Here is a 14,326-nt window from a genome sequence, read left to right as displayed (position 1 = left end):
TGTGAACGATACAGGAACACAACTGACGCTGTGACTATACGAATGAAGCTATAGAACCCATAAAAAGGTGTTTGGTTTTCAAAATATTCATATTAAGACAATCAAACAGTATTTGCAAAAGCCTCTCATAAATACACATCATAGCATTAACTTTGACATTATCACAAAATAACAATAATCCAAACACTTTACACGCGGAAATAAATCTTGAGAAGCTTGATACAAAGGATTTCGAACGATTACAACTTAGCATAAATCGGCGTAAATTACGTATGAGGGAATTAAAAGATTTAATTGTCACACGTGGCAGCAATGTCTTGATAAGTCTAGAAACATTTTTACAGCCACAGCGTGGGAAGGATAGGTAGAATTTATCCCAACGGTTGAAGTTACTTAGTATAGGTAAAATATTGCACCCAATATATAGACCCCACAGGTAACACTCGAGTTAATAAAGTATATCACAATGAAATGAAAGGCATTCATTGTCAGTGACACGTAATCCGTTAACATATATGTATACCCGTGCCAAACTTTGTTCGTAATTCATTTCTACTTATAAACGTCTCTATCCTCTGATCGAGCAAGCTGGAGAAGACTGGCTTCGTTGAAGAGGTTTAATAAAATCCGAATCTTGGATGCTAAAGCAGTTCACATTTTCTCCCAGTAAGTAAGACATTCTAATTTCGAGCGTAATTAAATCTTTATTTATTGAAATTATCTCTTTTCTTTGAAAGTTATTAACAATTACTGTTTGTGCTTTTGTTTTTGTTCCAGTTAGTAAGTTAATTTCAGTTCGTATAGAATTTTTAGCCTGTTTCATTCGGTGCCTAACTATCGTCAGTATATACATAAAATACGCAATGTGTATTTGTGTGTGTGTGTGTGTGTATGTGTGTGTGTGTGTGTGTGTGTGTGTGTGTGTGTGTGTGTGTGTGTGTGCGCGCGCGCGCGCGTGTGTGTGTGTGTGTGTGTGTGTGTGCTGTGCGTGTGAACTTGCACTATGGATGTGCGTGTCACAATAGAACCCAAGTGTGTATATTTCATTATTGTTTATATGTGTGCATGTATATGCATTCCCTATGTAAATGTGATTGTGTGCATATGTTCATCCAGGAACCTCAACCAGAAAATCCCTGGAATGTTTTACACATTTCTACTGTGCCTATAATCGATTGTATCTGGAGGATGTAAATCAGTCTGCTCTGTTCTTTTTTCTTTTCCTATCATTTTTTTTAGAGAACCTAAGCACTTCTAGGTTTCTATGTAGTTCAGTTATTATGTAACCCAGCGCACTTAAGGTAACTGAAGCAAATGAAAATCCGTAGCCTGTTTGTAAGAGCTGAAGTTTTATTACCAACACTCCATAGATGCTTTCCTTTCCCCAATTTTTGAGGAGATATTCACATCAGCTGAGCAACTGATCTCTACAGCGATGCACAACTTTTTCTCCTTGTCTCGTTCCACTATATTTGGCCCATTGCGCTTACGCCGGGCTGCTGTTTTTGCAATGTTCTACCAGTATTCTTTATTTTTAAAGGTTCTGTTTATGGTGTTGCTTTTGTATAGCAATTAGGCCAATCTGTCTTGCGTTTAGTATTGTGAACAGTCTCAGCAACAATGTCATATCCTATGGGAAGATAGTATCTCGCGGACCTTTTAAACCGCTATTGATGTTAAGTGATATCTTCCACAATGGTATGACGCAATCGATACTTTCTATCGCAGCATGGAGGCTTAAAGGTCTTTTTTTGTTGATTAGGTATTTATAACTGTCTTCTTTTCTTGGATAGCAAGAAATGTAATGGTATGTGATGTCAGGGAGAAGCTACCATCCTGTCAATGTTACTGGTATTTTCTAGCTTGCAGGATATGTATACATGCACAACTGTCTGAGTATTTCTCTTGCTAGTTTTTTTTAAAAATATAGCTCTGTTCAGCCACACTTGGTTCACATGGTGTAGCTGTAAACTCAAATTACATGTTCAGGAATTCTTCGCCTAACCTCATGATGTCATTATCTTTATTGAGTATACATACACATGATGTACACATTTCTCTTTTTGTTCTTCGGTAGGTGTTATCTAAGTGATACAATGTAGCACTCAAAGACCGTCTGTACAGATCTTAGGCTCGTGGATTTATTGCAAATTTGCGATTACTGGCTTTTCGTCTCTGCAGGGTTTTTTTTTCTAATGAAATTGTTTTCTTAGAGCTCGCAGTTCGTTTAAGAACATTTAACTTGCCAGTTAGTATTTCTTGACGACAGTTCCCATAGACTTTAGATAATCTATCATAGAGTTGCAGCTGGTGGTTTGTGAATTTATTATCCACTTTACACTTCATGACTGTATTTAGTTGTCCAATATTTTTTCTGAATCTGTCAATGTGTCTGGAGAAAGGTAATCTATTTTGTTTTGTTTCTCCTCACTATGATCCATCTCCACTACTCTCAACTATTGGTGGATGGTAATCGCAGCACACTATAACAGAACATTCAATACCCAAACATTTGGATTTTTAATCATTTGCTAATTGTTCTTTAGCTATTTGGTCTATTGCGGATAACAACAAGCTGGCTGGTTTTCTATAGACTTGTGTGATTATTCGTGTCTCATGTAAAGGGGGTAAAGACCCCCTTCGGTCATGTGTGACCATGGGTTTGCACCTAGAGAGTTACCCTCTGAGGCACAAGTCTGGGCAAGGTTGTTTTTATGGAAGACCAGCAGTCGCCCATGCATACCGGCCTCCCCTCTCCACGCCACCAGTGTTATCCAAGGGAAAGACAAAGGTCGATACAGCTTGGCACCAGTGACGTCGCAACTCATTTCTACAGCTGAGTGAACTGGAGCAACGTGAAATAAAGTGCTTTGCTCAAGAACACAACACGCAGCCCGGTCCGGGATTCGAACTCACAACCTCACGATCGTAAGCTCGACGCTCTAACCACTGAGCCATGCGTACTTGTTTGTTAATGTAGGTCGTGAAGATTTGTTTGATTTTTGCTGTGTAGTGTTCTTTCAATTGTTTGTATTTTTCAATCATTATTTCTGTTTGTTTATGATCAGTTACTGTTCACTCGTCTCAGTTTTATTGTTATTGCATCGGTCGTGTTCCGTGATGTTACGATTTTCTCTGGAGAAGAATTCACTGGACTGGTTTTACTCTTATTTGCTGTGTGATTCTGATAGTTAGTGGAGATAACAGCTAATTTTCTCACAAAGGTTGCCTGTTGTAGTTGTTTGATATTGAAGTTAGAATAGTTGGGATATTTTAGATTCCAGTCATTCTTCATCCTTTATATTTAACCTATGAAGGAATTTACCTAGCATTTTTGTGAAAATGATACAGGTCTTGGTTCAATTTGAAGCTCCATTGAAATTTCTCTCGAGAGTTCCGCGACCTGTGATTGTTCACCCAGTATCCTGTCCTGCTCTGGTTTATACAGTAGTAATCCTACATGTTGAATTTCAGTTAATTTTCTACGTATGTATGTATGCCACAAAAGCACTGTCTTAGCTCACGAAGGGAGGTAAGTCCCCAGCGTACATAGTCGGATTATGATCTCGGATTTTGATGTAGATTACCTTAATCCTCATCAGCGACTCTTAACGTCTAGGGTTAGGCGCAGGCGTGGCTTTGTGGCAAGAAGCTTGCTTTCCAACCACATAGTTCCGGGTTCAGTTCCACTGCGTGGCACCTTGGGCAAGTGTCTCCTACAATAGCTGGGGCCGAACAAAGCTTTGTGAGCTGATTTGGTAGAGGAGAAAGTGAAAAAAGCCCGTCGTATATATATATATATATATATAATATATATATATATATATATATATATATATATATATATATATATATATATATAATATATATATATACATACATATATATATATATACATACATATATGCTGGTGTGTTTATGTCACCGTAACTTAGCGGTTCGGCAGAGGAAACCAATAGAATAAATACTAGGTTTACAAAGAATAAATCCTGGGGTCGATTTCTTCGACTAAAACCCTTTAAGGCGGTGCTGCAGCATGGCCGCAGTCAAATGACTGAAAACAGTAAAAGAATAAAATAACATATACAGACGTCACTAAAGTGACAAAAGCCTCTAATCAGCCCCGGTATAGCTAGAAATAAGAGTCAAAACAACTCAATAGCTACAGAAAGCACTATATTAATACCTGACAAGGGAGGCAAGCTCCTTACAGCAGCAGACATAACCAGATCATCGATAATTTCGCATTTTAATGCTTGTCAGTGACTCTCACCGCGCCCAGGATTAAACTCAGTTCTCTTTGTCAGTGTATGAGATTTCCGTTGAAATCACACGCTGATTTCATAAACGGTAAAGGTGAAAATTATGAATAATATGGGTGGCTTATTCGCAATTTTACCACCTAAAGGCAGAAATATAGACGTCATTAAAGTAAGAAAGGGTACTAATCAACAGTACTAGAAATAAGAATCAAAATAACTATTTTCCCTGTTTCAGTCACTTGATTTTGTGTCACGCGCGCGCGCACACACACACACACACACAAATACATACCCATACACACACGCACACACACACACCCATACACACATACACATGCACACACACATGCATACACACATACATTCACACACACATGCACACACGTACACACACATACACACACACATACACACTCACACATACACACACGTACACACACGCACACACACACACACACACACACACAAACACACACATACACACGTCTATGAACATGCATAGATATGGATGGGTGTTTACATGTATCGAGAACATGTTGAGTTTTAGAAAAGTTTTGCAAATCTTTTACTGTTCCTCTTAAAGCCTGAATTTACCGAACATGCTTTTGGATAATCTTCGCTTACAGGCCCACTAACTTTCAGAATTTATTTCTGAAACTTTTTTATAAAAAAAAAAAAAACATACATGTTTCTACTTTTCATGAAACAAACCTTCATTGTTGGAATTTGGATAACAATAACGATGCTACATGTTGAATTTTAGATGTCTTGGATATTTTTACAATTTTCACTTCCAGATTATATTTGTAATGTGCATGTGTGCTGATTTCTTTCTTTACCTAAAAATCATAGCCAAATGCACTAACGATAATTGGAAAGGAAGATTTCGAAGCAGGTGTCCTTAAATATTCTTCTTTTCGTTGATTTTCGAAGAGTTGTTTGCGTCTGTAGAGCAGCTGGCCTCTATGGTTACTCATCATTTCCTCTGTTCAAAATTCTATCCTCAATAACATCAGACCTGTCATGTTTGCACATGGAAGAAGTTTTGATGAGAACATTCCATCAATAAGTTTTGTGTTGATGTTCATGTACTCAATAATAGAGATATTGTTCATATTTATCCCCATGTATGTCCTTCTATAAGGGTTTCTGAAACAAAATCTCCATCATGGAAATTTCGATAAAAACAGCAATAATTGTTACAATAATTGTTACTTCAGGAAATTCGTGCATATTTTTACTGTTCCATTTCCATAATGTATCTATGAAGTTCATGAAAGTCAGTCCCTTTCTTTGCTCGAAAATCTTAGCTTCTTCAGATTGTGGCTTAGATATTTACTAATATAACTAAGTGCATTAATGATTATTTGTACGAATGTAAATTTATAATCAGGGTAGAGGAATTTCAGGTTTCGAAACAGTTGTCCATAGATATTCTCTTTCCCGCTGATTTTAGGAGAGTTGTTCGCATCTGCTGGACAACTAAGCTCTAAGACTGCACATAACCTTTCTTATTGTCCCAAATAACCATGTTGGGTCTGTTATGTTTGTACTTGGTAGAAATTATGATGGGAATGTTCCACTAATATTTCTTGTGTTGATATGTATGTATGTATGTATGTATGTATGTATGTATGTATGTATGTATGTATGTATGTATGTATGTCAGGTCACTTTCGAGTGCTACTGGTAACATGTAATCCAGTACAACCTGTTGCATGGTCGAGTCGTCGGCGACTAAACCGGCAACCCCACCAAGCTTGCTTGGTGAGGAGGGTGTTTATTGGACACCGTGCGGGATGAAAAACAAAACCCGTCAAAGGGCGGAGGAACTCTTGAGAGTCAACGGCCATCCAATAAATGTCTTAAGGCTGTATCATGCGCGGGGACATAGAAATAATCGGACTGAATACCCGATCCCGCGGTTAAACCATTGGGAGTGAAGGCATCCTAGCCTTTGTTAGGGCATCCTTCTAGGAGAAGGTAACTCAAGTAACTGGGATAACTCCGACATAAAACCTGCGGCTCAGTGGTTACCGATGATGTTGACTTGTTCTTCTTTTCGGATTATGGCTGCTGTTGCTTAGTGAGATTGACTCAGTGCACAGCCTTTCCTCGCTTAAAAAAAAATCTTCTTGCACAGGCATTGCACGATAACAACATTGATTAAGCTTCGTGCAATGGCCATACTCGATAACGAGGGGCCAGCCACCATGTATGTATGTATGTATGTATGTATGTATGTATGTATGTATGTATGTATGTATGTATGTATGCATGCATTTATGTATGTATGTATGTATGTATGTATGTATGCATGCATGTATGTATGTATGTATGTATGTATGTATGTATGTATGTATGTATGTATGTATGTATGTATGTATGTATGTATGTATGTGTATGTGTGTATATGTATGTTTGTGTATGTTTGAGTGTGTGTGTATGTATGTATTTAGGTATGCATGTATGTATCGCATGTTTGGGTATATGTGTATGTATGTATGATGTATGTATGTATGTATGTATGCATGTAAATATATATATATATATATATGCATCGCATGTTTGTGTATGTATGTGTATGTGCATGCATGTATGTATGCATACATGTATATATGTAGGTAAGTATGTATTCATGCATGTACGTGAGCACGTATGAAATGTGTGTGCGTGTGCGTGTGTGATTGAATTTGTTATACATACTAATTCAGGAATGAGTATGCAAGTATTTCATTATGTACACGTATGCTTGCGTATATAAATATATAAATACATTCCAACGCCTGCTTCTTTGCAGGAGACTATATATATTTCCACACACACTTGCACACGCTGGCACCCAAACACGCACATACACCCACATATATCCACGTGTATGTATGTATAAATCCGTAGGCTTATCTACTTTTTTAATTTCTCTCCCGAACACCGCTCGCGTGTACGCACACACACACATACAGACACACACACACACACAGACATACAGACACAGACACACACCACACACACACACACACACATATCTACACATACAAACTTACACTTATACATGTTTATATAGGAATTCATGCATATATTATGAAGTCTCCTGCCCCCACTTTAATTAAACCATCGATTTCTCCACTTCACGAATGTCACTCGGTGGTCGAGGAAGCGGGTAAGCCAAACAGTTAGTGTGATTTATTACCATAGAGATTAGTTCAACAAATACACCTTCCAGTAGTCAGAGCAAGACACGAGGGTTTTATGTGTGAGGTGTGAGGTAGGAGATGTGCTAAAGGTAAGCAATGAACACACTAATATTTACTTTCTCTTTATTTTTGTTCTCTGAGTCTCAAAGTTATTATTATTTTTTTATTTAGTAGTTAACACATATTAATAACATCTGATTTCTGAAAATGTTCCACCAAAATGTAAATGAAGCATTTCTAATTTTTTAAAATCAATTATAATAAATCATTTGAGTGGAATTATTAATTTATTTCTTAAAGTTCCTCTTCACTAATTTTCATTAATTAATTTTCTGGTTTTCTGGTTCTTAATTTGTTGATTTTTACCCTTCGCATGGCATGAATACTCCTTTTTTTCTCGATATCTCTTATATTGCCTCTTCACTGTTCTATGAACGAGTTCGTCTTCGATACAGTCATTGCTGCGTGGTTAAGAAGTTCGCCTTAATAACCTCGTAGTTCCAGGTTCGTTCCCAAAGTGCGATGTCCATTTGTGAGCAGAATTTGGCAGATAATAATACAGCAATGTGCACACACACACACAAACAAACAAACACACACACACACACACACACACACACACACTTATATATATATATATAATATATATATATATATATATATATATATATATACATACATATATATGTACACACACATATATATATACATACACACGCATATATAGGTGTATGTATGTATGTATATATGAATATTTATGTGTTTGAGGTCCAGGCAAGGTTGTTTATGGAAGACCAGCAGTCACCCATGCATACCAGCCTCCCCGCTCCATCTTATCCAAGGGTAAGGCAAAGGCCGATACTGCTCGCACCAGTGACATCGAGCTCATTTCTACAGCTGAGTGAACTGAAGCAAACTGAAATAAAGTGTCTTGCTCAAGAACATAACACACAACTTTGTCCAGGAATCGAACTCACTGCCTCATGATTGTGAGCCCGACGCTCTAACTACTGAGCAATGCGCCTTCACATACACACATACATACATACATACATACATACATACATACATACATACATACATACATACATACATACAAAAATACCCTGTTGATGTTGAAATTCCAATGAAGGCGCCTTGGATCTAGTTTAGAAACCGGTTCTTCCTCTATTGGCATGAAATCTTGAAATAAAGCTAAATAACGACATACATATACATATGTGTATGTGTCTGTATATATGTATGTGTTTGCATGATGTATGCATATGCGTATGATGCTTCCCTACCATGTCTTTTCTGCACTACTTTAATCTTTTTTTTTTCACATTCTTTCCCTGTTTCATTCTATAAAATCTCTCTTCCTTCTGAGTTTCTTTTCATCAGTTTCCCTTCTATATTTGTTATCGTTTTCTTCACATATTTTTCTTTTCATATTGTTTCTCTTTGCAAAACACTGCAGCGAATCCTAATTCTATTCATTAAACGATTTAGCGATATCGTTTATGTAAATTCGCCTTCTTGATAAGAAATCGCGCAACTGGAACTATTTGATAAAAAAGACTTTATCAATGTTTCTTTACAAGAACTAATCGACCTCTACTTGTTCAATATTTCTGCAATATCGCCTTAATCGAAAAATGTTCTTAAATCAAGGATGAATTTTTCATCCTATAATCTATTTTCAAGCCATAATCCAACCATATTTACATTACATTTTAACAAATTCCACTCTTATCAACAGGTTTTTCACTTCTAAACTTCTCCCCTAATATCTATGTTTCCTGTTCAGCTTTATTCGGGTAATAATAATATTTATTAAATGACACTGAGCAAGTCCCACCATCTTCAGATTCTCTTAAAAGGAAACCATGTAATTTTATCGGTTTATTCTATTTCAACACTGCCGGTATGATAATAGCGGCTATAATCTATATAGATTAAATTATTTATGAATATAATGCATGTAGGCACATGTACAGAATCAGTATAAACAATTGTTTTCACTGCCCGATAACCATCATGAAAGCACATGTCAAAATATTGCGAATTAAACGCTGATTATTTGTTTATTGAGCGATCAAGCGAGTGTTTGAGAGAGGGAGAGAGGGAGAGGGGGAGAGGGGGAGAGATAGGGAGAGAGAGAGGGGGAGAGAGAAGGAGAGAGAGGGGGAGAGAAAGAACGCGAGAGTATCAGAGATAGATCGATAGATATATAGATAGAGAGATAAAGAGAAAGATAGAAAGAGAGCGAAAGAGAGAGAGAGAGTGAGAGTGAGAGGGAGAGATAAGAAGAGAAAGAAAGACAGAAGGAGGGAAAGAAATAGGGAGAGAGAGAGAGAGAGAGAGAGAGAGAGACGCAGAGAGAGTGAGAGAGAGATCCTTTGTTTGGAGAACGAAATGATACTCTTTTTCGTCGTTGCTATTGTTGTTGCCAGCACTAATGATGATCACGAGAGTTTGTTTATAGAAGTAATGGTGATGATGGTCGTGTTGATGGTTGTCATATTGCAACAGATAAATATTATCGTCGTCCATTGATTACAGCAAGAGATTGGATGGAAACATCTGAAATGTCATCGATACAATCTGTAATGCCAATGAGGAAATAAGGGAGGTGGAAATCAATAGTATTAAGACTAATACTTTATTCTTAGTGCAAGAACCACAGTATGTGTAACATGGGCCAATATCACCAATCATAAATGTAGAAGAGCAGCAGCTGTTGGTTTCTGACTGATTCCAATTTTGCCCACCTCTGCAGCAACCACCATATATTTCTTTACTGCCCACAAGGGGCTAAACATAGAGGGGACAAACAAGGACAGTCAAAGGGATTAAGTCGATAACATCGACCCCAGTGCGTAACTGGTACTTTATTTATCGACCCCCGAAAGGACGAAAGGCAAAGTCGACCTCGGTGGAATTTGAACCCAAAGCGTAGCGGCAGACAAAATACTGCTAAGCATTTTGCCCGGCGTGCTAACGATTCTGCCAGCTCGCCGCCTATGCAGCAACCACCATAGTCTCGAAAGTGGATTAACAGCAAGTTCGGAATGACATAACTAGTTTGACAGATCTGTAGTTCGAACCTAGTCCTTCTCCTGTCTTTCTTCTTGAACATAACTCTAGAAGCGCGTGTGTGAAAGAGTGCAAAATTTTCTCTGGTGTGATGTCTATTACTTAAGGTGTGGCGCCAAAAGTGTTTGTCTCCCGTCGTTGAGCATCTTCTGCTATGCCGCTACAAAGATGACTAGGGACTACACAATTTCAGCAATAACACACCTATGGTGCACCAGATATCATGTGCACAGGGCATTAATTTGAAAGAAAATGTTCGTGTATATCTGTGTGACGTAGGCGTGGCTGTGTGGTAAGAAGCTTGCTTCCCACTCACATGGTTTCAGGCTCAGTCCTACTGTGTGGCACTTTCGGCAAGTGTCTTCTACTATAGCCTCGAGCCGCCCTACGCCTTGTGAGTGGATTTAATAGACGGAAACTGAAAGAAGCTCGTCGTATATATATGTGTTTGTGCGCGCGCGCGTATGTGTTTTTGTCCCCCACCATCGCTTGACAACCGATATTGGTGTGTTTACATCCCCGTAACCTACCAGTTCAGCATCAGAGACTGATAGAATAAGTATTAGGCTTACGAAGAATAAGTCCTGATGGCGATTTCTTCGACTAAAAACCCCTTTAAGGCGATGCTACAGTAAGGCCTCAGTCACATTACCGAAATAGGAATAAAAAGAATGCTTTAGAATAATTGGAACCCATTTTTATATTTGGCTAAGGAAGTGGAAAAATAACCTTTTTATTGTCCTAGCCCTCGTTAGAAATAATAGCCAGATAAGCTTCATGTCACTTTTGGAAAAAAAGACATGGTCATGGATGGAATGCCTTTGGCCACAAAGCAATCCATTCGAGGAAGACGTGAAGCCATACAACACACACATGCATATTAAATTTTACCAAGCAAAGGTTGATTGTGACTTCGAAATGTAGGTTTACCAGCTATTTTCAGACAGTTTGATGACAAATGATAAACCAGAATTTCGAAGTTACTGTCGAGCTCTCCTTTGTAAATATGAATTAATATGCACTCTTCAAAAAAGTATTGAGTAACTCTCAGTTTAATGTTAAATTATTTTTATATATATTTTACTCTTTTACTCTTTTATTTGTTTTAGTCATTTGACTGTGGTCATGCTGGAGCACCGCCTCTAGTCGAGCAAATCGACCCCAGGACTTATTCTATCGGTCTCTTTTGCCGAACCGCTAAGTTATGGTTGTCAAGTGTTGTTGGAGGGACAACACACACACACACACACACACACACACATATATATATATCTATATCTATATACATATACATATATACGACGGGCTTCTTTCAGTTTCCGTCTACCAAATCCACTCACAAGGCTTTGGTCGACCCGAGGCTATAGAAGAAGACACTTGCCCAAGGTGCCACGCAGTGGGACTGAACCCGGAACCATGTGGTTGGTAAGCAAGCTACTTACCACACAGCCACTCCTGCGCCTATAATATATATAAAAATAAATATGCACACATACTTTCAGATACACGCGAACACACAGATAATAATGGTAACATTTCACCTAATACTTTCAAAAACATTTACGTAATATAATTAGATATAATGTATATAACAAATCGCAGCATTTATACTGGTGGTGAAAGTTGTATATTCTTGAGATTCCAAGATCGAACATAACTGCCAGTTAACACATCGCTATAACAAGGTCTTAACTATTTTGAGAAGTAACTTGTTTTTATATTTAGTCGCTGTGTTCATTTTCTTTAATGAATAAATAATATAACAGTGTTGATTATAATCATCACTCATTACCACACATGTATAATTAGAACTGCTCTAAATTCAGCACTGTTGGTGGTCAAATCAGTCAAGATCGAGCAATCTCTTGATCAATGTCACTCCAGACTTGACCATGCCGCATGTTTTTCAGACACACTGTATGTATGTATATATATATATAGGCGCAGGAGTGGCTGTGTGGTAAGTAGCTTGCTTACCAACCACATGGTTCCGGGTTCATTCCTACTGCGTGGCACCTTGGGCAAGTGTCTTCTACTATAGCCTCGGGCCGACCAAAGCATTGTGAGTGGATTTGGTAGACGGAAACTGAAAGAAGCCCGTCGTATATGTATATGTATATATATATATATATATATATATATATATATATATATATATGTGTGTGTGTGTGGTGTGTGTGTGTGTGTGTGTGTGTGTGTATGTTTCTGTGTTTGTCCCCCCCAACATCGCTTGACAACCGATAGTGGTGTGTTTACGTCCCCGTAACTTAGGGGTTAGGCAAAAGAGACCGATAGAATAAGTACTAGGCTTACAAAGAATAAGTCCTGGGTCGATTTGCTCGACTAAAGGCGGTGCTCCAGCATGGCCGCAGTCAAACTTCGATGGCGCGCACATATAACCTCTCTTCAAACTAGAGAGAGAAGACTTTTACGGTCAATTAATTTGTAGACAAAAAAAATATTATATATTGTCTGAGCCTTAAACAGGACGGGTCATCGCCCTTAAACCAGTCTGGTCAGCAAAATTTTATGGTCTTAATCGATGAATGAGAATCTCCACACTTAGGTTGGTTACATTTTGCAATTATTTTTTATAACCCAAATCAATGAACGGGAAATCTCACGCCTGCTGCAGGTAGCGTTTAAAATGCAGACAAGGGCTATAGATATCTCTTCTGCAGTTTGAAAGGGTCCCAGGGTCAAGCAAGTGTTAAAAGATCCTTGCCCGCTATGCTATGCAAAGTTGGCTTCGTTCGCTCCCGAAATATATATATATGCTACATTATCTAGGACGTCCCTTCATTATGCTGTGATTTACTTACTATTTCTAACAGATCTAGCGACCACATAGAGGTTCTCATAAATCGAATCCAGCTTTTGTACTTGACTTGATAAATGATATGACAAATTCCAAGTATAAATCACTCAAGTGTTGGTAAATACATTCACACCTGGTAAAATAATGCTTTTATTTTATTACATAATTCACCTTAAAGACTTGAGCTACTAACTGCGGATACAGTGAAAGAAAACATTAATCTTTTGAGCATAAAATGGGAAAAAAAATTACTGATAGTAACTTCAAAATACCTACATCCAAAGTTAACAGAAATCCCCGCCATGTAACCGGAAAGCAATGAATTTATGCTAATATTCATTTGTAATAAAGAAAAGAGCCACTATCTTCTCTGTAGAACTACAGAGGTGAAGAACTAATCCCAATTGTTTTATGTGTACGGAACTCCATCTTTTTATGCAAATCAGCGTCAGGACTAAGCTCATTATGAGCTTTTTTCAACTTTATAAGTAACTAATTAGGACCGTCATCAGCAAAAGACAAGCAGAAACTTCCAACATAAGTAGCAACGCTTTAGTTAAATTTTTAGCAATCAACTGAAGTGAAGTGAGTGTCATTTGAATATGTACATCTTTCGTTGCAGCTTGCTCTTCTTTTAACAAGCTTCTCATTAACAAGTTTTAATAGACTCTTGTAACTTAATGATGAAATCTTCTACGACTTCACCATTTGCCAGTGTCGCAAGTTTCCCAATGTCTTACCGGATTTAATGTTGACTTTCTGCTGACTGAATATCTGTAAACTCACGAATACAATCTAGCCAAATAGTTTTCCAAACACCGTTAGTAGCGTCTCATTAAACGGCTATGTTATCTATTGCATCTACAATAATGAACATCTTTTACCAGAAGTATTTAAATTCAGATTTTCCTGTCCATCAATTGCTTTTATGAGTTGCTACTAAGTTTTCAGGTAAAACTCTTCACAGTTAACTA

The 14,326-nt window shown here is 37.7% G+C and overlaps 1 protein-coding gene across 5 annotated transcripts in view; it reads left to right on the top strand.

The window, feature by feature from the left end:
• Positions 1-480: 480 nt before the first annotated feature.
• Positions 481-14,326, top strand: part of LOC115209500 — a 92,029-nt gene continuing 78,183 nt past the window's right edge. For 4 of the 5 annotated variants that reach the window (XM_036501140.1, XM_036501139.1, XM_036501141.1 and 1 more), the window contains exon 1: positions 7,396-7,545. The gene's annotated coding sequence lies outside the window, so the exon portion shown is untranslated. Of the gene's footprint in view, positions 667-7,395; positions 7,546-14,326 lie in introns of those variants that run through there. The other variant, XM_036501137.1, reaches the window with a different exon arrangement.

This window comes from Octopus sinensis, linkage group LG3 (genome assembly GCF_006345805.1).
Source record: "Octopus sinensis linkage group LG3, ASM634580v1, whole genome shotgun sequence".
NCBI classification, from domain to species: Eukaryota; Metazoa; Mollusca; class Cephalopoda; order Octopoda; family Octopodidae; genus Octopus; species Octopus sinensis.
Note: the sequence above shows the minus strand (reverse complement) of the source record. Positions and strands in the feature narration are given on the sequence as shown.